The 22,696-nt window shown below is 35.9% G+C and overlaps 1 protein-coding gene and 1 pseudogene across 7 annotated transcripts in view; both read right to left on the bottom strand.

The window, feature by feature from the left end:
• The window catches only part of GRM8 (glutamate metabotropic receptor 8), a 731,467-nt gene that overhangs the window by 325,925 nt on the left and 382,846 nt on the right, over window positions 1–22,696 (bottom strand). The window lies entirely within an intron of this gene.
• On the bottom strand, window positions 15,304–15,766 carry LOC112675031 (60S ribosomal protein L22-like; annotated as a pseudogene).

Below are 22,696 nucleotides of genomic sequence, written 5' to 3'. Positions count from 1 at the left end.
GTAGCTCTCTCTCTTACTTCCTTCTTGTTGACTAGGAGAAAGGTGCCTTGTAAGTGGGAGGAGAGGATATGCCTGATAAAGGACTATATTCAATGTCATGCGAATTTGTCTCATTGAAGGGCTGCATGTGGCCACAGATTTTGGCTCAGCCTCTGATGGGGCTGAAGGGGTGAGTCATTCACTCTTTCTATTTGGCATGTCACAGTAATGATGTAATGATTGCTAAGGGCACCTGTCCAAAATGTACAGGATTCTTTATGAAATACAGCTTGAGATATCAGTGGAAATATTTTTTTTAGGAAAAAAACAGGAAATAACATGTTTTATTATTTTTCATACTTTCCTAGTGACTACAGAATATTTTTAAATATTTCAGCCTTCATCAACTCTTAGCAGTCCCATTATATTGGATCCTTCCTCCCTACGCCATATGTAGCTAAATTAAAGAAGATAGCAAAGTCAGCCAAATGAACATTAGGAATAAAGATTCACAGAAACGGTCTCTACTACAGAACCCTGTCAAAGAACCCCTTCTTCCTTAGGACAGTAGTTTAAAAACAGCAGAACTTAGGATGACCACTGTGTCTGCTGCTACATCAGAATTTACAAAATAACTACCCAAACATGACCTTCTTTAAAATGTATGACAGTTGAATGAGGTGCTATTATTTTCTTTATTACTATTATTACACCTGACTAAATAAATAGGAAACCTAAGATTTAGAGATGTTGAACAACTTATCCAGAGTCAACCAGCTCATAAGTGACAGAGTACCAGACTGCTCAGTTAAAATCCATAGTTCTTGCCACAAATGGCCTCAGGAGACTGTAAAAGTACACTTAGAAGTGTACTTAAATACACAGGACCTGGTAAAAGAAGAGAACTATGCCAAAAACAAACTATGAATTTGTACCTTTAAATGACAGCTTATAAACACTGATTTAAAAATTCAAAACTTTGAAACTGTTACACTCAAATGAAATGTTCACAGATAAAATAACCCCTTGAGGGTATGCCCAATATGTGTGCTGCCATTGACACAGAAGCTGGAGACTGCCATGATTGAAGCAGCCTTTTGATCCTTTCAGGGCTTCTTTCATGGGTTAAAATCACAATTTTGAAGTAAAAAAGAAAACATGAAACCTATGGCACTTATGGGAGGTAGAATTCAAGGAATCTGTCCAGGACATATGCCCTGATGGACAGATGTACAAAACTTCAACCCAGTTGGTCCATCACTCTCTGGAACCTGTCTTCTTAGTCTCCATATTGCTCCACACACCTTCTTGGGTAAGGGGACTACATAAGAGACTCAGATCTGTAAGACTTAATCTTATTCCCCCCTTTCACCTTTAAGAGGGTAAAAAACAAATACTCTAACAAAAATGATGTGACTGCTGCTGTTCTGTGTCTAGGGGAGAAACTTCTCAAAGGAAAAGTCATCAATGTGACCTTGATTTATGAAAGTGTCTTAGAAGGTAACCCTGATGGGAAGGTGGGAGGGGGAAGCTAGTTCTTACTGGGGAAAGGGCTATACTGTCAGGAGACAGATCCTTGGGTTACATATGAAACAAAATCACATTTCCCTGCCTTCACTGAGAACCCCCTACATACAGGTGCACACATATATAAACACAATCATTCCTATTTCTTGGCTTCCCTAAAGTTCTATGTATCTACCATTACAGCAATTATCACATTATACTATATTGCTTTTGATATACTCATATGTTTTTATAATTAAACCTGTGTGAACTTTCTCTTTGTATCTTTTACCTGTACAAGACTGGCACGTGTTAAGAATTGTTTGTTGAATGACTATTTGAATAAATAGCTGCTATACATATTTGTTAACAAGATGGAACTCTAACTCATTCAGTAGAATCAAGTCTCATGTATTATCAAGGACCTAATGTCAAATTTATTCCTACTTCTTTGCTTGTCCCTGAATCATCCAGATGAATCCTGGACTTTAGGAAGCATTAGTTCTGAGATGACCCACGCTAGAATCCACAACACTCCTCTATGTGCTGTAGAGAAGAGAGGGATGGCAGAGAAGGCAGAGAAGGATGTGTGCACAGGCTGGTGTGGGCGTGTCACCCTCACTGGGCCTGGCAGAGCTGGCCCTGCTGCACTGCCCAATATAGGGATCAGCTTATCTCCAAGAGCAGCAATGACCTGCCACAGAGCACTTGAAAACTCAAGCACATAAGAGAAATGAAAGAGAAGAAGGGACTACAGTCTTGACATGCCCCAAGTACACACTACCAGGGATCCCTGTCCATCCAGATAAGAACTAAAGGAGAATCTTTTTTGAGATGAAGGCTAAGAACTTAAAAGGAAACAGAGGACTATTTTCCTGTCCCCAAATTGGGATGTTGGTTCAGACACATCTATACATTTCTTTATCTGTGAAGTCTGCGGAGGGAGAGGATCTCCAGCAGACTCCCCACTGAGTGCAGAGCCCACCCCAAGGCTCAATCTCAAGACCCTGAGAGCATGACCTGAGCCAAAATCAAGACTCAGATGCCCAACCAACTGAGCCACCCAGGTACCTGAATCTGTGAAGTCTTTAAAAAGGAACATAAATTCCTTTAGTTTACATGTAATAAATCATCTTTATGCACTAAAAAAACCCCTTGAGTATTATATATTTGGATGGTTGAACTTATTTTCCATTTCATTTTGAGAGTCTAAATCTCCAGTTTAGTAGACTAGATGTTCTATTTTCTTTTACAGATGAGAAAGCCATCTCAATAAGTGCAGATTTGCATAGCTGTACAAATTCTCATTCAATCATTTGTTATATACCTCCTATGTGCTAAAAGCCTAGTGAACCTGAACCTTGGGGCACAGTCATGAGTTGAACCCAGATCGTTGCTTCTCTTTTGTCCAGAATCTGGTACACATACTATCCTGTCTTCTCAAAAATTGCATAGTGAGTGGATCAGATCCCTGGTCCACTCAGACTTGCATTCTGACATGATGATGGTACACATTGGAAGAGATGATTGCCATAGCCTATCAACCTCATAAAGGTAAGAAGAGGCATCCAAACATTTCCCAGTTATCTTAATAATTTGTAATGAATGCATTTTTTTATTTATTTAGGTTATTGTTAAACCTATTTGTATATTCAGTATCTAAACTCAATCTCTATTCAGTTAAAGCAAAAAGAAATATAATTGTATATGCAACTAAACATTATAAAGCTCAGTTGAAATAGCAAGCTATTTTTTCTTTACTTACACTTAAATAACAGTTTTGCCTACATTTTTCAGTTTTTAACCTAGGTTTACATGCTATGTAATTAGATATGACAATAGTATTAACTAACAAGCTATTCAATATGAAACCTTTTTATAAGAAGGGATGTGAAAGTAACTGTAGACTGAATTTTCAAAACCATGTAACTATCCTTCACAAAAAAGAAAAAAATATGCACTTTTGTTACTTTCATTTTATAGAAAACCTTCTTCTATCAATTCCTCTTAAGAATTTTGCGGCAATTCCCTGACTAATGGTAATAACTAAAAATTAAAAGCTACGGCATATGCTGGATGGCTGTATCACCCCATAAATCATATTTATTGCCATTTGTTAACATGCTGCTTTAACTTCAGAAAATTCAATGACAGTTCATGAATTTTGGAGGATCTCAAAAAATATATGCCATGATTTTATGCTGAAGATGAAAGGAATGTTGTTAATTGTAATGTATACTGGGAAGTCATATGATATTCTCGAATTTAATGGTAAAGTAAATTCAGTTAACTCTGCAGAAACATAAGGAGTCTTACACATCAGTTTCTTGGCTAGTCAAAGGCAGATTAGGAATCAGGAAACATTTAGGAACTTAAATTCAATACCTGAGATGTGCTTTGAAAACTCTTCTATACCAAGTGCAGCTGGTAAAAGGAGCAGCCTGAGATGTAATGAAGGTGGGGTATGAAGATACCTGATAAAAGACAACAAGAGCTACCACAGTGGAAAACTGAGATAACCACTATACACAAAAACTCATCTCTGAGCAGTCATTCTTCATATTCCAAGTCTTCATTCTTATCCTGAAGGATAAAGCTACCTCTTTGTCCAGATACAGGGAATTTCCCCTAGGACACTAGTTGTCTTAGTCTGCTTGGACAACATTACAAAATACCATGGACTGGGTGGCTTAAACAGATATTTATTTCTCACAGTTCTGGAGACTGGGAAGTGAGACACAGGGTGCCAGCATAGTCTGGTTCAGCAAGCTCTCTTCCTGGCTTGCAGATGGCTGTCTTTGTTGAAACCTCACATGACAGTAATAGGAAGCTCTGGTGTCTAAACATCTTGTAAGGGTACTAATCCCATTATAGAGGCTCCACCCTCATGAGCTCATCTAAACCTAATTACCTCCCATATAACCTCACCTCCTAACACTATCATGCTGGGGTTTATGGCTACAATATATGAATTGGGGTGTGACATAAATATTCAGTCCATAATACTGGTCATCAAACTTTAGTGTGCCCAAAACCCCTTTGGGATATATAGGAAAAATTCAGATCACCAGTATACAACACTTGAGATTCTGATTCATTCCATCTGGGAGGTGGCCAGGAAATACTTTCAAAAGCAGGCCAGGGAATTCTGATGCAAGGGTTCAGTGGCCACATTGTGAGACATTCTGTCTTAGGTTACCTTTAGGCAGAAGGGACTACTTGCAAGTCCCTGTGCTGTGCCTGAAGGAATGAGAAGAAATTCTGAGACCAGACTGTCTTATGGATGGTAAGAGCCAAAGCCAGGAATTGACAACATAGGCACATCTACATAAATGTTAGCAAAATGGTGCTTGATTTGAGTGATGTGTATATACTCATTATCCAATCCCCACTCCCATGTATATTTCCATGACCTTTGGGAAAAAAATTTTTTTAAGATTTTATTTATTCATTTGAGAGACAGCATGAGCAGGGGGAGGGGAAGAGGGAGAGAGATAAGGAGACTTCCCGCTGAGTGGGAAGCCCAAAGCTGATGCCCCATCCCAGGGCCCTGAAATCATGACCTGAGCTGAAGGCAGATACTCAACCATCAGAGCTACCCAGGCACCCCTGGAAAACTATTTTTGGGCAAAGGGAAATAAAAAAGAATAAACTTAGATCATATCCAATCTAAAAATGAGTTTTTAAGATGGGTTTCAAGAGGGGTAGTAGATGAGAACTGAATGCAAATTAGGTAAATATAGTTATGTATATAGGCTAATGGGGTCAGTTTAGCCAAAGAGAGCTCATCCTGAGCAAGAAATCATCTCCCTTACTGTGTGATGCTAAGAAAACCCCTCTTAAAAGAGAAACAATAATAAAAAACCTTGTGAGGATTCTTTTAAATACACATGATATTTTTTATTTTCTGGTTTACTTTGTCTTCTCTGATAAACATGAAGGGAAATCCATGGTCATAAATGGTTCACTCAAACAAACAAAAGATAACATTCAGAAAAAAAAGTCCCAAGGACAACTGCTCATTTAACTGTCCTAAAGATAATGTAGTATGATCAGATAAAAACCCTGGATGGACAAGGCTTTCACAGAATTAACTGCTGGAGCTTAATTTTTAAAACACTGAAAGCATAACCTTAACAGCTTCAAAGCATTTTGCAACACACATATTATGATGATTTTTAAAATGATTATTGTTCATATGCATAAGAAGGAAGCATAAAAAGAAACAGAATTATAGTGCTGAGGAAATTCAAATTACTTTTAGTGTGTTGCACTAAAAATGTTCAAGTTGCCCTTCAAATATATGACACTACTGATGTTTCAAGTAAAAGAAAAATGAATGGAATCTTGACGGGATACAAAATTAACATAAAAAATTCAGTAGCATTTCTATATACAAACAACAAAATTTCTGAAAAAGAAATCAATCCCACATATGAGAGCATCAAAAATAATAAAATACATAGAAATAAATTTAACTAAGGAAGTGAAAGATATCTATACTAAAAACTACAATAAATTAGTGAAAGAAATTAAAGATACATATAAATAGAAAGGTATCTCATGTTCATGGATTGAAAGAATTCATATTGTTGAAATGTCAATATTATCAAAAGTCAAATATAAATTCAATGCAATCCCTATCAAGATTCCAATGGAATTTTTTACAGAAGTAGGAAAAACACTCATAAAATTTATATGGAACCACAAAAGACCCTGAATAGCCAAAGAAATCCTGAGAAAGAAGAACAAAGCAGAAGGCATCACACTTCCTGATTTCAAGAGATGCTATTTTGATGTTATAGTCATCAAAACAGTAAGATATGGCCATAAAAGCAGACAAAGAGACCAATGGAATAGAATCAAGAGTCCAGAAATAATTCCAAGTATATGTGGTCAACTAATATTTCACAAGGGAGCCAAGAATACTCTATGGAGAAAAGATAATCTCTTCAATAAATGCTGCTGGGGTAATTGGATATTCATATATAAAAGAATAAGATTGAACTCATTTCTTATACCACTCACAAAAATTTAATCAAAATTAAGTCTTATAGTTGAAGACTTAAATATAAGAAGCTGAAGCCATGAAACTCCTAGAAGAAAACACAGAAATAAAGCTTATTGACCGGAGTCTTAGTAGTGATTTTTTAACACCTAAAGCTAAAGTAATAAAATCAATAATAAACAAGTGGGACTATATCAAACTAAAAAGCTTCTGTCTAGCAAAAGAAACCATCAAAAATGAACAGACAACCTATAGAATGAAAACAAATATTTGCAAACCATATATCAGATAAGGAGTTAATATCCAAAATATACAAAGAATTCATATGATTCAATAGCAAAAAAAAGGGGGTGGGGCAAAGAACATAATTACACACTTCTCCAAAGAAGATACATGAAAGGCCAACAGGTACATGAAAAGATGCTCAACATCACTAATCATGAGAGAAACGCAAATTAAAGCCCAATGACATATTGCCTCAGACCTGTTACAATGGTAATCATCAAAAAGACAAGAGATAACAAATGCTAGTATGGATTTGGAGAAAAGGGGTCCTCTGTGCACTGTTAGTAGTATTATAAATTGGTTCAGCCACTATGGAAAACAGTATCCAGGAACTTCCAAATATTTAAAATATAACCACCACATAATCCAGCAATTCTACTCCTGATAATGTATTCAAAGGAAACCAAAAAGACTATTTTGAATAGATATTTTGCACCCCATGTTCACAAAAGCATTATTTACAAGAGACAAAACATGAAACAACATAAGTGTCCACCAACGGATGAATGGATAATGAAGTTATGGTATATAAATACAATGGAATATTATTTAACCATAAAAAGTAAGGAAATCCTACCATTTGCAAGAATATGGATGGACCTTGAAGGCATTACACTAAGTAAAATAAGTCAGACAGAGAAAGACAAATACTGTGTAATCTGATCTCCCTTATATGAGTAATTATTTTTTTTTAATTTTTATTTATTTATGATAGTCACAGAGAGAGAGAGAGAGAGGCAGAGACACAGGCAGAGGGAGAAGCAGGCTCCAAGCACCGGGAGCCCGACTTGGGATTCGATCCCGGGTCTCCAAGATCGCGCCCTGGGCCAAAGGCAGGCGTTAAACCGCTGCGCCACCCAGGGATCCCTATATGAGTAATTATTTTAAAAAATCAAACTCATGAAAAAAAGATCAAACTTGTGGTTACCAGAAGCAAAGGGTCAGGGGAGGGGGAAATGGAGGAAAGTTATTAAAAAACACAAACTTCCAGTTAGAAGATAAATAAGTACTTGGGATGTAATGTACAACATGATGACTGTAGCTAACACTGCTATACTATACATATACAGGAAAGTTAATAGAGTAAATTCTATGTGTTCTCATCACAAGGAGAAATTGTGTTTTCCTTTTTTTCTTTCTTTTCTTTTTATTGTATCTATATTAGACGATGGATGTTAGCTGAACCTATTGTTGTTATCATTTCATAGTAAATGTAAATCAAACTCTCATGCTGGATGCCTTAAAATCATACAGTGATATGTGTCAATGATTTTTCAATAAAACTGGAAAAAATAAGACCTCCTAGATACCAACTTAATTTGCTCCCCTTAATGATTCTGGTGAAATATTCCAAGATAAAGGTAAGGCTCAAGTAAAACAATAAAAGTTCATTAGTTGAGTTCTGGATGCTAGAAATGTGTTATCACTGACACATTGGGAAGCAGTTTGATAAACACAAAAAATGTTTGTAATGATAAATTATTGTTGAAATTAAATTGAATATTTATATCCTCAAAAAATCTATTTAATTTACTTTAAAACATGAAGTTTGTAAACATTTAGATTTATTATGGATTTTGGTCTCAGGTCTGAAAATGCCATTTGGCACAGAACCAGATTCAAACAGGAAAACAAAAATTAGGTGGATGATCCCACCTCTGTGTCCTAAATGTCTCTCTAAAACTTTAGGAAATTAATTCAAAGGACAGAAATTTGGTTGTTTTAAAGTAAACAACTTCAAAGTGAACACCATGTGTTTCTCTGCTTTAAAACGCATACATAAACTAATTTCTAAAAGGATTAGCCCATGTTCAAGGTCAGAATACTTGTTCAACATCTAGATGCAGGCTGCTAAGACTGACATGAGACTGGAGGCAAAAGAAAAAGCTGACAGCCATTCAAGGGCATCATCTCACAGCTTTCAAAATATACCTTCTTTGGTCAACTTATTCCATTTTGAGCCAAAGCATTACACAACCACTTGTTTAATATAATGAAGAAATGATATCAAAATCTCAGCTAAATTCCACATTACTGAAGCTCACAGAGAGTGCAATGTAGTCTTCCTAGAACCACATATTAATTTCCTAGCCGGAATTATGTCCTCACAAGAGTTTTTTTCTAAAAAATGCAGGAGCCACCGGTTATGACAGCCAACATATCAAACTCCTATATACTGATTATATATGAGAAAAATAGTGTAAACAATAGGTAAATAAATAAAATTAAAATAAAATAAAATAAAATAAAATAAAATAAAATAAAATAAAGAAAACAAGAATTCCAAGGAGGCACTACCAAAAGAAAGATGTTATATAATTAAAAACATCTACTAAACTTTGAAACAGAATACCTGATTCAAGTTTGATCATGGCATTCCCCTATTTCCTGTGTAACTTACAATGAAATTAAAAGTCCGTGGCCCACGTGTCATGCTGCCTGCTGCTATCTGCTCCCTTTTTCTCCAATCTCAAACTGGGGCCAGCCTCCTCCCTAGCGTGGGTACCCATTGGGTTCTCCTCAATCACATGACACAGACCACACACGTCACTCCTTAAATTTACTCTTCCTTCAGCCACATAATTGGGCACCCGTTTTCTTTCAGAGCATGCTTTACTTTTCCTTTGAAACATTGGTCCACATGTGTGATTATACATTTGTGTAATTTAATTTTTCTCTTCCTGAGAGCTTATGTATGGCAAGTAACATAAACAATAAATGATGCTAAATTTAATGACATTCCAGGTCTGACACTATGCTATATTATTTTAGACAAGCCAACTAACTTTTCTGAGCTTCAGTTTTCTTATGTATAAATATGGGCAATGACACCATAACCTCTCCATATTTTATCTGTGCTAATATTTACAAAAACATTTTGCAAAATTGGAAAGTGCTAATCAAACTTAAGGTATTATTGCTATTATAACATTAAGATTATAACCCAAAGAACTGTTTAATTAGCTATTATAGTCTTCATTTAATTGCTATAACACTACATAGCTAAGGCTGATATCACATTAGGTATCTCAAAATTTTGATTAATGTTATTTTCTTTAATACAGGCTATGCCAAGATGTTACAATAAAAAGAAATCGATTGGTTACTTAGTTGTTTTATTTATGTGGATTATTTCACTAGCTTAGAAAATATAGGCTGCATGCCACATTATAATTCAAATACACTTTGACATAAATAACTATTTGAATGAATATGAAAACTAGACATACACTTTATACACCAAAATGATATGACTGGCCAATCATAAGTAGACTTACTGTCTGAGCTATTCCTCTAAGAGTAGAGATTCATTTATGCTGATCTATGCACAATTCTCACCTCATCCCCTCTTCAAATGACAAGGTAAGAGGATCTATGGTCCTCGTGCACTTCTGTCAGAATTATGGGAGCCAGATGGAACATGACCATAGTCTCATCTTTTCTATACCTTAACCCACTGGCCTAATAGCCCCAGACAGCAAAAGATTTGTGATGCTAAAAGAATTTACTCCTGTCTGGATATTTTGGGAATTTGACTCCTGTCAGGTATTGCAACAAAGTCAAGTGATTTCAATTTACCAAGCAAGGACAAGAAATGGTTTCAGGAAAAACCAAGGTGATGAACTATTGAACATTCAGTTCATTAGCTGTCATCCATCTTGACATCTTCATCTTTCAAGCAGTACTGCAGAAAATCAAAGACTGGTAGTGCTTCCTCAAAAAAAAAAAAAAAAAAAAAAACCAAGAAGGAAACCATACCCTCTTAAGGTTAAAGTGACCATGAAGGCTATTTCAAATGGATTATGAAAGATAACCATTGCTACAGAAGTGAAAGTTTTGATAGATGCTCAATCATAAATACTACCTGCGTTCTTAAACAGACAATCTTAAAAACAATATCTTTAAAAATATGTACCGAATGAATTGCAGGAGTAATTTTTAGCTTATTCTAATTTGATGCATTCTGCATTTTAATATGCAGAATAGAGATATGCCAAATAACTGACCTTTTAGAAATAGCATCTTGAAAAAAAAAGAAAGGACCCAAGAGAAAAAAATGTTTTCCTGAAAAATCAGCCAATAAACTGTGGGCTATAAGACTCCAGTGACACAGCCAAGTACTGGTAATATCACCTCTCTTCTTTTGTTTCTCTGCTCTGCTTATTCAGCATTGAGGTACTGAAACTCCAGTTTTTCTGCACTTATAAGTTTCCTGGAATTACGAGTAATGGAAGCAATCAAAGACATTAAAGAAGTGGTTCATAACCTTCCCCAGCAACTATCTCTTACCAAGGGGAAAGAAATTGCTCCATTCCAAGTTTTTAGAGATCTCTAGAGATAAAGATGAGATGAACATCATGCTGTACTTCTGTTTCTCACATACAATTTTATTAATGCTAAGAGACATTGTAATATTGCACTTGAATCTCTCTTTCCTTAGATATTCAAAGAAGAGTCCTCCTGACTTACAGAGACTAACAAACAAAATAAAACAAAAACCCTCTCCCATGTCTCCCCTCTTCTAAAATCTCCACAAAAACATATAAGTCAGGCTGTGAGAGAAAATGTTAACTCAGCCGGTATTTTGTGTTGACTGGACCACAGGAACTAAGACATGGACGCTCGGAAGACTCTTTGGTCTTGAGTTATTGGAGAACCAAAGGACTACCCAGGTGTTTGCTCTGTTCATCAGCGAAAGCCCGAGGTACAGGTGGTTTAAGCAGGCTGCCTCCAAAGACATGTTCAGAATCCAAGTATCTACATCTGAAAATTATTTCCAAGGCCTTCAGCCTGAAATTCTCCAATATATTATTAAAACTCTTATTATCATCACAGTACTACCACTACTCCCTCCACCCCAGTATACTGCATGATTCTTGGTCTGGGAACTATACCAGGCACATTGCATAAAGCAACTCATAGAACACCCGCAATAACTGTATGAGACTGGCATTATTTTCAATCGATAGGTGAGGAAATAGGCAGATAACATGCTCTAGGTTTTTGCTACTTAAACCATGGTCCATGGAATAGCAGGTATAGCACCACCTATGAACTTGTTGGAAAAGTAGAATCTAAAAAAAAAAAAAAAGAGAGAGAGAGAGAGAAAAGAAAAGAAAAGTAGAATCTCATGCCCAACCCCAGAGGACAAAATGAGAATCAGCATTTTAATAAAATTTCTAGGTAATTAATATGAATATAAATATTGAGAAGAACACTCTAGGTTAACAGAATTACTGAGATTTAAACTCTAACTCACAAATCCAGATATTAAAATAGTCTCCTCTTCTTGATGATGCAAATACAGCTAAAGGATTAAAAGCATTGAGTACATTTACACTTAGGCATGATTTTTTCATTAGCTGACAAAACTTGATACTGAAAATTATAAATTCTGGAGGAGAAAAAGGTAACCTGGAAATCAGCAATAGTAGATACCCTTGGTAGGGGAGTACAAGAGAACCACTGGGAAAGCTAACTGGGCTAAAAGTATACTTTGTCCATTTCATAGTTTGGCTAAAGGACTAAACGCCAACTCTCTTAGTAAAGCTGTTCCAGGGCAGCCCCAGTGGCTCAGCGGTTTAGCACCCCCTTCAGCCCTGGGTGTGATCCTGGAGACCGGGATTGAGTCCCACCGCTGGCTCTCTGCATGGAGCCTGCTTCTCCCTCTGCCTGTGTCTCTGCCTCTCTCTCTCTGTCTCTCATGAATAAATAAGTAAAATCTTAAATTAAAAAAAAAAAGCTGTTCCAATTTACCTAAAGTGCTTTCTGACATCAAATAACTATAACAAGAAGCTCAAACAGTCTTAATTGAATTATGCACAGATACAGAAATATCTGCATGAGTAAGAAATTCTTTTAAGTATAATTCAGGGGCACCTGGGTGGCCCAGTTGGTTGCACAACTGACTTTTGATTTTGGCTTCTGTCATGATTTCACAGGTTGTGAGATCAAGCCCTGCACAGAGCTCCACTCTTAGCATGGAGTCCGCTTGCCCCTCTCCCTCCCCTGCTTGCACTCACTCACTCTCTCTCTCTCTCAAATAAAAATAAATAAATAAAATCTTTAAAATACAATTTTGGTTTTTCCACTATGTATAATAAATCAAGCTATATTAACCAATCAAACATTCATCTGGGATCTGCTGTGATGAAATTCAAGCCTAAGAAGTAATCAAAATTTTTTTAAATTTTATGTGAATTAGCATCTGCTCTTAAAAAAATTTCCCGTAACCTTAAGTTGGTTACAAATCTATACTATACTCTTATTTATATTATCAAGTTTTCTAAAGCAAATCTTCTTATTTCCCAGAATAGCAAGGTAAACTGCAGGCATCCACAATTCAAATTATCATAATTAGAATTATTTCTATTGCCTTTTCATTAAAAACTAACGGGACCCTATTATTTTTCCTTCCACTTTTACTAGAATATTTTAGTGACTTCCATAGTACCTAATTTCTTTAACACTTTAATGAGACAATATTTTCATTTTTTTTTTGGAGAATTTAGTACTATTTTAAATGTATTTTTCTTGTTCACTACATTCTGTTATTGTAACCATGTGTCTTAAAGAGATACTCATGTTATATCAATATCTAAGCCTTTGAGCTTTTTATTTAAGAATGAAATTTTGGCCATATAGTTTTTCACTATAAAATTTTTCCATATACCACATATCGTAAAATGACTTGTTAATGAATAGATTTCCAGAGGAATAAAAAAGAGTTCTCTAAAAAAAGAGTATTTTTAATATAAATGAAAGGGAATACAGGGAAACTCATTTTTGAAAGGAATATTATAATTTTTCACCAAGCTATCATTCTAATAGTGGAAAATATATACTAATTTTATGTCACAGATGAGATCAGAGCAGATGAGATTAGAGCTTCTGTTTATATAATCAATATTTGTTAGATTACTCTAGCTCTTATCAGGAAGACTTGAAAATTTAATAAAGAAGATATATTTCATTTTGGGTAAGTAGCTGTGTATGTGAAGATTAAAAGCATTGGCAGTGCCTGCAAATGAAGTCCTTTATTTTCTGCAATAGAATAATGCAGCATTGGTGTTGTGACTGCTGTAAAATCTCATAGAATGAGCCTTAATGTGTACTATATGGTTCACTTTCAGACCCAGAAAGCCATAGGGTGCTATTCTGGTCATTTCTTGCTACATAACAAACTACCCCCAAAATTTCATGGCTTACAACAATAATTTTTATCATCTATTATATTTTTATGGGTCAAGAATTCAGGAAGGGCCTCTTTGATCAATTCTTCTCTCTGATCAATTTTTCCGTGCCACCAGACAGAGACAGAAGTCACTGGATGGTATTCAGCTGCTGGCTGGGCTGCCCCAGAGGAGCCAAGACAGCTGCACTCACATTTCTGGAAACTTGGAGGAAATGATTAAAAGAGTGGGCTGAGCTGCAATTGACTGTGGCATCTACATGTGGCCTCTCCAAAGTGGTGGTGGTCTTAGAATAATCAGGCATCTTACTTAGCAGGCTAGGGTTCCCCATGAAGAAATGCCTCAAGAATCCTGGACAGAAGATATAAGGCTTCTTCTGATATAGCCTCAGAATTCCCAGAATGTTACTTGCACTACATTTATTGTTTAAGCAGGTCATTAAAGACAGACCAAATTCAAGGGGAATGAATTTAAACTCCACTTCTCAATAACAGAAGTAGCAAAACATGTGCAGACATCTTTAATCCACCGCAGGTAACCACTTAGGTCCTCATGTCCTTCCTTGCCCAGCCTAATAAGTGACTTAAGATATTTTAAACATATATTACATATACTGAGAAAGAGATAAATACAGATATATACACACACACATAAGAGAGTAATCTCCCATTTAGTATGATTTGGAAGTAGCCCCCACTTTCCCAAATGTAACTCCCTCATTGAATTCAGGCCCAGAAAATAAGTTGAATAAATAATACAATATAGAAAACTTTATTATCCCAAAACTAATCACCCATCATAAAGCATAAATACCATCACCACCACCCATTTTTTAGTTTACTTCTTTTCTTTTGTCCTTTTATAGTTGCTTAGCACATCTTTCAGATGCTGCTAAGGAAGATAAAAATGAGATACTATAACCTATTAGAATGGCTAAAATCCAAGAAAATGAACAGTATCAATTGCCGGCAAGGATGTGAAGCAACAAACTCTCATTCATTATTGGTAGAAATGCAAAATGGTAAAATCACTTTGGAAGACAGTTTTGTGCTTAGTTATAATGCTGAAACAATCTAACCATATGATTTGTCAATTGCTGGATTTAGCATGATGATTTGATAACTATGTATGCAAAAACACATATATGAATGTATGTTTATAGCAGCTTTATTTGTAATCACCAAAAACTGGAAGTACTCAAGATGTCTTTAAAAAAGTAATGTATAAACAAACTGTAATACATCTACACAATGGAATACTCTTCAGAGATAAAAAGAAATGAATTATCAATCTACACAACAACATGGATGAATCTTTTTTTGGGGGGGGGTATTTCCAAGTTTTATTCAAGAACTCATACAAAATATTTGAGATAAATGAGTTTTAATCCTCATCTTCCTCCTCTTCCTCGTCCTGGTTAATCTGGAAGTAACGCAACTCGTAACTCTCTTTGCTGTTAGCAACTACGCGCAACCAGTCACGTTGCGCGTAGGAGGTTATTCTTCTTCAAATATTTTTTTGGTGAGATATTTCAAATACCTTTTGGAAAAAGGCACCTCAGAAGTTACAGTAATTTTGCTCTTGCTTCTTTAGATGGTTACAACTCCTCCACCAAGATTCCCAGCTTTTCCATTCATTTTGATCCTCTATTGAAGAAACTGCTCAAAATTGGCAGCATCCATGATTCCATCTTCTACTGGGTGGGTGCAATCAAGGGTAAACTTCAGAACTTGCTTCTTTTTTTAACCCCCTTCGCCACAAGCTTTTTCACGGGTGCCATGGTGGCAGCGGAGGCAGAAAGGGCCATGGATGAATCTTAAATGCACATTGCTAAGTGAAAAAAGCTAGTCTGAAAAGGCTACATACTATAATGACTCAACTTACATGACACTTGGAAAAGACAATCAGTGGTTACCAGGGCTTTGGAGAAGGGGAAGGGTTGAATAAACACAGGAGATATTTTTGGTGCTGTGAAACTACTGTGTATGATATTGAGGTGACAGACACATGACATTATTCATTTGTCAAAACCCAGAGAACTTTATAACACAAAGAGTAAGCCTAATGTATGAATTAAAAAAAAATTAAGTGGTCAGGGGATCCCAGTATGGAATACAGACCATGACAAAAATAATCTAATTTTAGTATGAATATATAACCTGAAATCAGGAGTTGAGGTTAAACAATGGTGACCAAAGTAACTTTGAAAATTACTGAAGAAAAAAGAATAGTACCTAAGCACTGTATTCTAGTTGATAAAGATGTTTTTCATGGGGTATGGGTTAACTATTCTGAAATTGTTATACATGTATAACAAATAGTGGGAGTTCACTGTGGGAGTAGAAAGTTATAGATAAGCAAGAAAAGGAGGCTGGAATGATTCATGTGGTGATAGATTAGAGTTTGGGATATCAATATTAACTCATGTTCAGTTTAATACAGATACAGTTGGATAAATATAGAAATAATTATAGATACATGTATGTACAGAGGTTAGCTTATATCTATTTATTTCCAAGCTCTGTCCACTGACTGAAAAGGTTAGAACAACACTCTGGTAACAGTGGGCAGCCCCTAATACTCAACTTGGTTTCAAATTTCATTCTCAAGTGAAAAGTACCATAGCTCTTCAGAGAAATGACTGATTCTGGTGATGATGGGAATAGTACTTAACCTCCATGGTCTCACTCTCAAAAACCCATAACCCCAGTCTAATCAAAAGAAAACATCAGGCAAACCCAAATTGAAGGACATCTCCAAAATGCCTTACCCATATTCATCAAATAGTCAAGATCATAAAAAATAAGCCAAGTCTGATAAACTGTTACCATTTATAGGAAGACATAGTAACTAAATTTAATGCAGGCACTATGTAAAACCAAAGAAATATGAATGAAGTGTAGTCTTTAGTTTAAAAAGAAATGTTGCTGGGGGAAAGAAGATAATTACTATAAAAAGGAAGTTCACAAACCTATATTGATAGAAAAATTTAGGTAAGACCAGCAAATTTTTTAATCATTAAACATTTTTGTGATTTATTGTCAAAGCAAAAGAACACAATAATTTGAAGGAAAATATCTAAATATAGCTTTATCTGCCTATATTGAAATGAAATAGAGAAAAGAATACTCTCTGAAGAGAACAAAAAGTTCTAAAAGCCAAGGGGAGGAAATGAAAACATGGAAAAAAATTCATTTTAAAAAAATAAAAAATAAAAAAAAAATAAAAGGCAAGGGGAGGCTACAAAGGCATAGCAGCAGACCCAGGGAGAAAATCAGAACAGCCTTATGCAGAAGGATACCAGAAGGAGAAATGAGTATGAGAGTCATCAAAAAGATGTTTAAGGAATTATAGATTATTGAAAACCAGGATAGGCTTTTATCTGACCCTAGAAGCAGATGATATCTAAGCCACTGAAAAGAAGCACCCCAACTCAAAACAATATAATAAAAGGAAAGATACTTAGTAAATAACACCTAACCTCTGAAAGCAAAGAGAGAAAGAGAGATTGAGGCTGAAAGTAAAGTACATATTGTGGTAAGAATAATGGTCCCCCAAAGATGCCCTCACCCTACTCCTCGGAACCTGTGAATAATGTTACAACATAGGAAAATTAGGTCATAGATGGAATTTAAATTGCTAATCAGCTGAAATTTAAACAGCTGGATTATCTGGGTGGACCTTATATAATCACAAGTGTCCCTACATAGGGAAAGAGGGTGACAGAAGAGCTAGAACCAGAGAGCTCATGTACTGGTCTACTCAGGCTACCATAACACAATGGGTGGCTTAAACAACAGTTCTGAAAGTTGAAGTCTAAGATTAAGGTGCCAGCAGGACTGATATCTAGTAAGAGCTCTCTCTTTGGATTGCAGATAGCTGGCTTCTTACTATGTACTCACATGGTCTTTCCTTCTTGCATGCGAGTAGAGAGACTGGGAGAGAAAGAGAGAGAGAGGGAGAGAGAGGGAGCAAGTTCTCTGATGCCTTTTCTGATAGGGACACTAATCCTACCAGATCAATGCTCTACCCTTACAAGCTCATTGAGCCTTAATTATTTCCTCAGGGACTCCGTCTCTAAATACAGTCACATTGGAGGCTAGGTCTTCAACATATGAAAATGAAATTTGGGGCGACATAAACATTCAGTCCACAACAGATGGGATCATGAGAAAGACTTGATTGGTCATTGCTCACTTTCAAGATGCAAGGGGGCCATGAACAAAGGAATGCAAACAGCCTGTAAGAAGTAGGAAATGGCAAAAGAAAAAAGAAAAAATTAGATTCTCCCTTGAAGCCTCCAAAAAGAAATGCAGTCCTGCTGACACCTTAGTTTCAGCCCAGTGAGACTGATTTCAGACTTCTGATCTCCATAAATGTAAGATAATGCTTTTGTGTTGTTTTAAGGCATTAAGTTTTGGTTATTTGTTACAGCAGCAATAGGAAACTAATACAATTATGAAAAATGTATGGGCAACTTAAAAGAGAAAAATAAAAGCACTTAATTTCCAAAGAATGTTGTTCAAGGATGGCAAAAACTATCCTGAGACTTACAGATATGTTATAAAAGAAGATAACTATCCATAACACCTAACGCTTGACATAAAACCCTGTCAAGTTTGTAACAAATATGTTCCACGTGTTGTTCAGGATATCAGCCCTCCTCCTATTTTCTTAATGTCGATTTTAGCAGATGTGGACTTCAGTAACTAGCACAGTACCTGATAAAGAGTAGAAATCCAATAAAGAATAAATCCATTATACAAACTAAATGGGGCTATAAAATAACAAAGCTCACTATCATATATACATTGTGAGATTGGATACATTAGTAAAGGAAGGAAGAGAGCAGGGAGCTAAAATTAATGGAATACAAATAGAAGTCAAATTGAAATCCAAGTGAAAATGCTAATTCATTCCTAGTGAGACATTTTTAACCATTGACAAAGCTTCTGAGTTTCAGTTGAGTCTTCACAACATCTTGCAAAAATGCATGGCAAAGATACAGCTGAACACCCACCAGCTAAAGCTGGGCTATGATTGTTCTGGCAAACACACAACCCAGAGTAAATATTGTCTTGCATGAAGATGTGAGGAGGTGGATTAGGCATTGTAATTACCACTTGCTGGTATTCTTTTTAAAGATTTAATCATTTAGATGAGACTCAGCATCACTAAAAAAGAAGTCAATATTTCTGTGAGCCAGGGAGCGAACAGTGTCTTCTGTTCAGCTGTTACATGTACCTACCAAAAGTCAACTTCACCTGCTAGTTATTTATTCAAGACCGCACAGGTAAAGAATCATGAGCAGTAACTTCTTCCAATTCATTTTCTTGGACACACTGTGTTCTCATATATTATCGATCAAAAAAAAGTGATATTTAAATAGGGTAGCAATTTGTAGAATTACATAGTAATCTTGCTATATTATCTTAATTAATTTTATAACCAGCATTCAAACACTGTCCTCTGTGGTATATCTAAAGTATTCACATGCAGATTAACAACAGTCACTCTGACAGAGCTTTCAGAATATGACTTCTGTTAATCTTCTCCTTGTCAACCGGCATCTACTGATATAAATTCCTTTAATCTGAGTTCCTGACATTAAGCATTTGTAGAACAACATCTTGAGACATTGATTAGCATACCAGGCCTTTGAAGTAGTGCCCCTAAATTTCAGTGCACAGGAGATAACCTGGAACTCTGGATTCCTGGGCATCAGAGAGATTCTAATTTTTTAGGCCCAGTATGGGGTCCAGAAATCTATATTTTTAACACACGTTCCAGGAGACTGATCCATAGGATCAGGTATAAGTAAGCAGATCAATTTTACAGTCATAAGAACTCTGTACAATGATATTATTGCTCAAATTCCTTTCTTCCTTTCTTTAAATTTCCAAGCCCTTATGTACTTACCTCTTTTAGTCCTCACGATAATCTTGTGGTTTAGGCAAGATTATTATCCCCACTCTGATGAAGAGGCAAATGGTTAAGTCAACTTGCTGTATTAGTCTACTCAGACTGTTATATCAAAATACCATAAACTGGGTGACTTAAACAACAGAAATTTATTTTTTCACAGTTCTAGAGGCTAGAAGCCTGAGATCAGGGTGCCAGCAGAGTTAGGTTCTGATGAGAGCTCTCTTCCTGACTTGTAGATGGCTGCTTTCCTTACTGTTACTGTGCTCCTATGGCCTTCCCTCAACTGTGTTCAAGAAGAAACAAATCTCTCTCTTCCTCTTCTAATAAGGCTACTGATCTATAAGATGAGGATCCTATCCTTATAATCTCACTTAACCTTAATTATCTCCTAAAAGCCCTACCCCCACAGCACTTGTATATTACAACAAGTAGGATCCAGAGTTTTCACTCAAATTGGCTTTATTTTAGAGCACACACCATTTGTACCCTACCTTGCCACTTTTCACCACTATTCTGGGCCACTGGCAAGAAATCATGATTGAGCTCTTGGTGATAGGGGCATGGGGTTTGACTAGGATGAATAATCAGACCTCAATTGCCTGAGAGTTGACTTTAATATAACATACATTATTTTGTTAAGCTTTGAAGATCACATTTTATCTGTTGGTTTTGACCATTTTATTCCTGCTAATATATCACTAGTGAAGTATTTGTTCTCAAGGAGAGCATTTAGACTTAAAAATGTCATGAAAGGGTAAGTATGCATTGGGGAGAGGTTTATGCTGAGGGTTGAGGCCCATATAGGGAGGGAGATGGGAAGAAAAAGTGCAGACTGGATGAGTACAGGGAGGGTAGATTATTATCACTGACTCTACTATTTCTCCTATGGAAAAAAAAGAAAATAATTATTAATTTTATCTCCTAATATATGGCCAGCACTCTACAATATTTATTTATTTGTTTATTTGTTTACATATATTTATTTATTTTAGAGAGAAAGAAAGAGAGCATAAGCAGGGCAGAGGGAGGAGCAGACTCCTTGCTGAGTGAGGAGCCTGCCTGGGGGCTCCATTTCAGGACCCCGAGATCATGACCCAAGTGGAAACCAAGACTCAGATGCTCAACTGGGATTGAGCCACCCAAGCACTCTTATAATATTTAAATATACATATATTCCTTACATAAAATATGATACATAAACTTTCATATTAATATTACATATCTCCTTCATAAAAAATCTTGAATGTTGTATAATTAGGGCTCAGAAATATGAGTTAAGTTGTCCAAGTCCTATAGATATTAAATATGGAATCAAGAACTTTAGCAAACTATGGAGAAGTAAGGCGTGATATATCACATTTAGGAATTTGTCTAGGAAACTTTGGAAATTTAAAACTCAAACTTTACATGGAGTTCCTTCACTCAAAAAACTTTAACTACGTAAGAGGTAACAGAGGCAAGGGCAATTACAAATAAATCAAATGTAGAAAAGGTGTTCTTGTATTTCACTGAAAATTCTCTCTCAGAGTGACAAAATCATTTCCACTCCAAAATAATCACATAGTGTGAATTTAAGTATAATTACATCTTATATCTTTAGAAAGTGTGTCTAAACAACATTACAGAAAGACAATTTTGGTTACTGAAATATATAGCCTAATGGAAGAAAAACAAAAATTTTCTATAATAAATCTTCTGGTAAGCAGAGACCTCTATAATCCTGACTGAATAGGCTCATTTTTATATATTTGACACTCATAAATTCAATAAGACATCATACTTTCTCGACATCAACACCAGGACATTTGGCTTCCCAATTATTTATTAATCAGAAATTTCAAAAGCATAAATGTCCCGTTCAGAGAAAGAAAGAAGAGAAAACAAGATAAAAGGAAGGGAAAAAAAAGAGTAAAATAAGAAAAGGGCCAGAGGAGTTTAGTTCATAAAGGGAGGGAGAGGAGTATATATAGTCAAGTCCATTCTCGCAAGGGCCCAGCATGGCAAAGCCAGGAGGATCAGACACACATCAAACACACAATCCCTATTCTGATGTTTTTTCCTACTGCACCACAGATTACAAGGCAAGAAGCTCATATTCTCTATTTATTTAAATATAAACATAAAAAACAAATGCATGGTTTGTATCTATTCCCCAAATAATCTTTATATAATTAGCATTCGTTTTTAAAAATGATTTTACTTAGGAAAGAAGGTTGGTTAAAGTCAATAATATAAAACTGATCATATCTTTCACACTTTGCATTCCCAGGAGACTCTTCCCTTGCTTTGTCTAATAGATTCCAATCCTCATTTTCTATGCAGTGTAAGTAAGGGAATACAATGGCATTGACAGACTATTGTTAAGGCAGGGTGGTAATATAGAAAGATTGAAAGTGAGAAGTGACAGGAAAAGTGTTCCAGATATCTAACCCCAACTTAGTGGTTAAAGCAACAGCAAAAATTATTCTGCTTGAGTCTGTTCTACAATAGAACTTGAAGGGGACAACTCATCCTTGTTTTGTTTGGCATCAGCTAGGACACTATGAGGTGTGGAAGCTGGTGTTTTTTGAAGCCTCAAACAACTAGGACTGGAACATCTAGGATTATCGGGCATCTCCATCTCTGTGTAGTTTCTCCCCATGATCTCTCCTGCATAGTTGCTTCAGGATAGCTGGACTTTTTAAGTCTTGGTTCAGTACTCTCAAGACATGAATCCAAGAAAGAGAGAGAGCAGGTGGAAGCCATATCACTTGTTATTATCTAGGTCAAATCTATGCTTTGCTTCCTTTGTGTTTTATAA

Source organism: Canis lupus, chromosome 14 (genome assembly GCF_003254725.2).
Source record: "Canis lupus dingo isolate Sandy chromosome 14, ASM325472v2, whole genome shotgun sequence".
NCBI lineage: Eukaryota > Metazoa > Chordata > Mammalia > Carnivora > Canidae > Canis > Canis lupus.
This window is presented reverse-complemented; position numbering and strand designations above follow the sequence as displayed.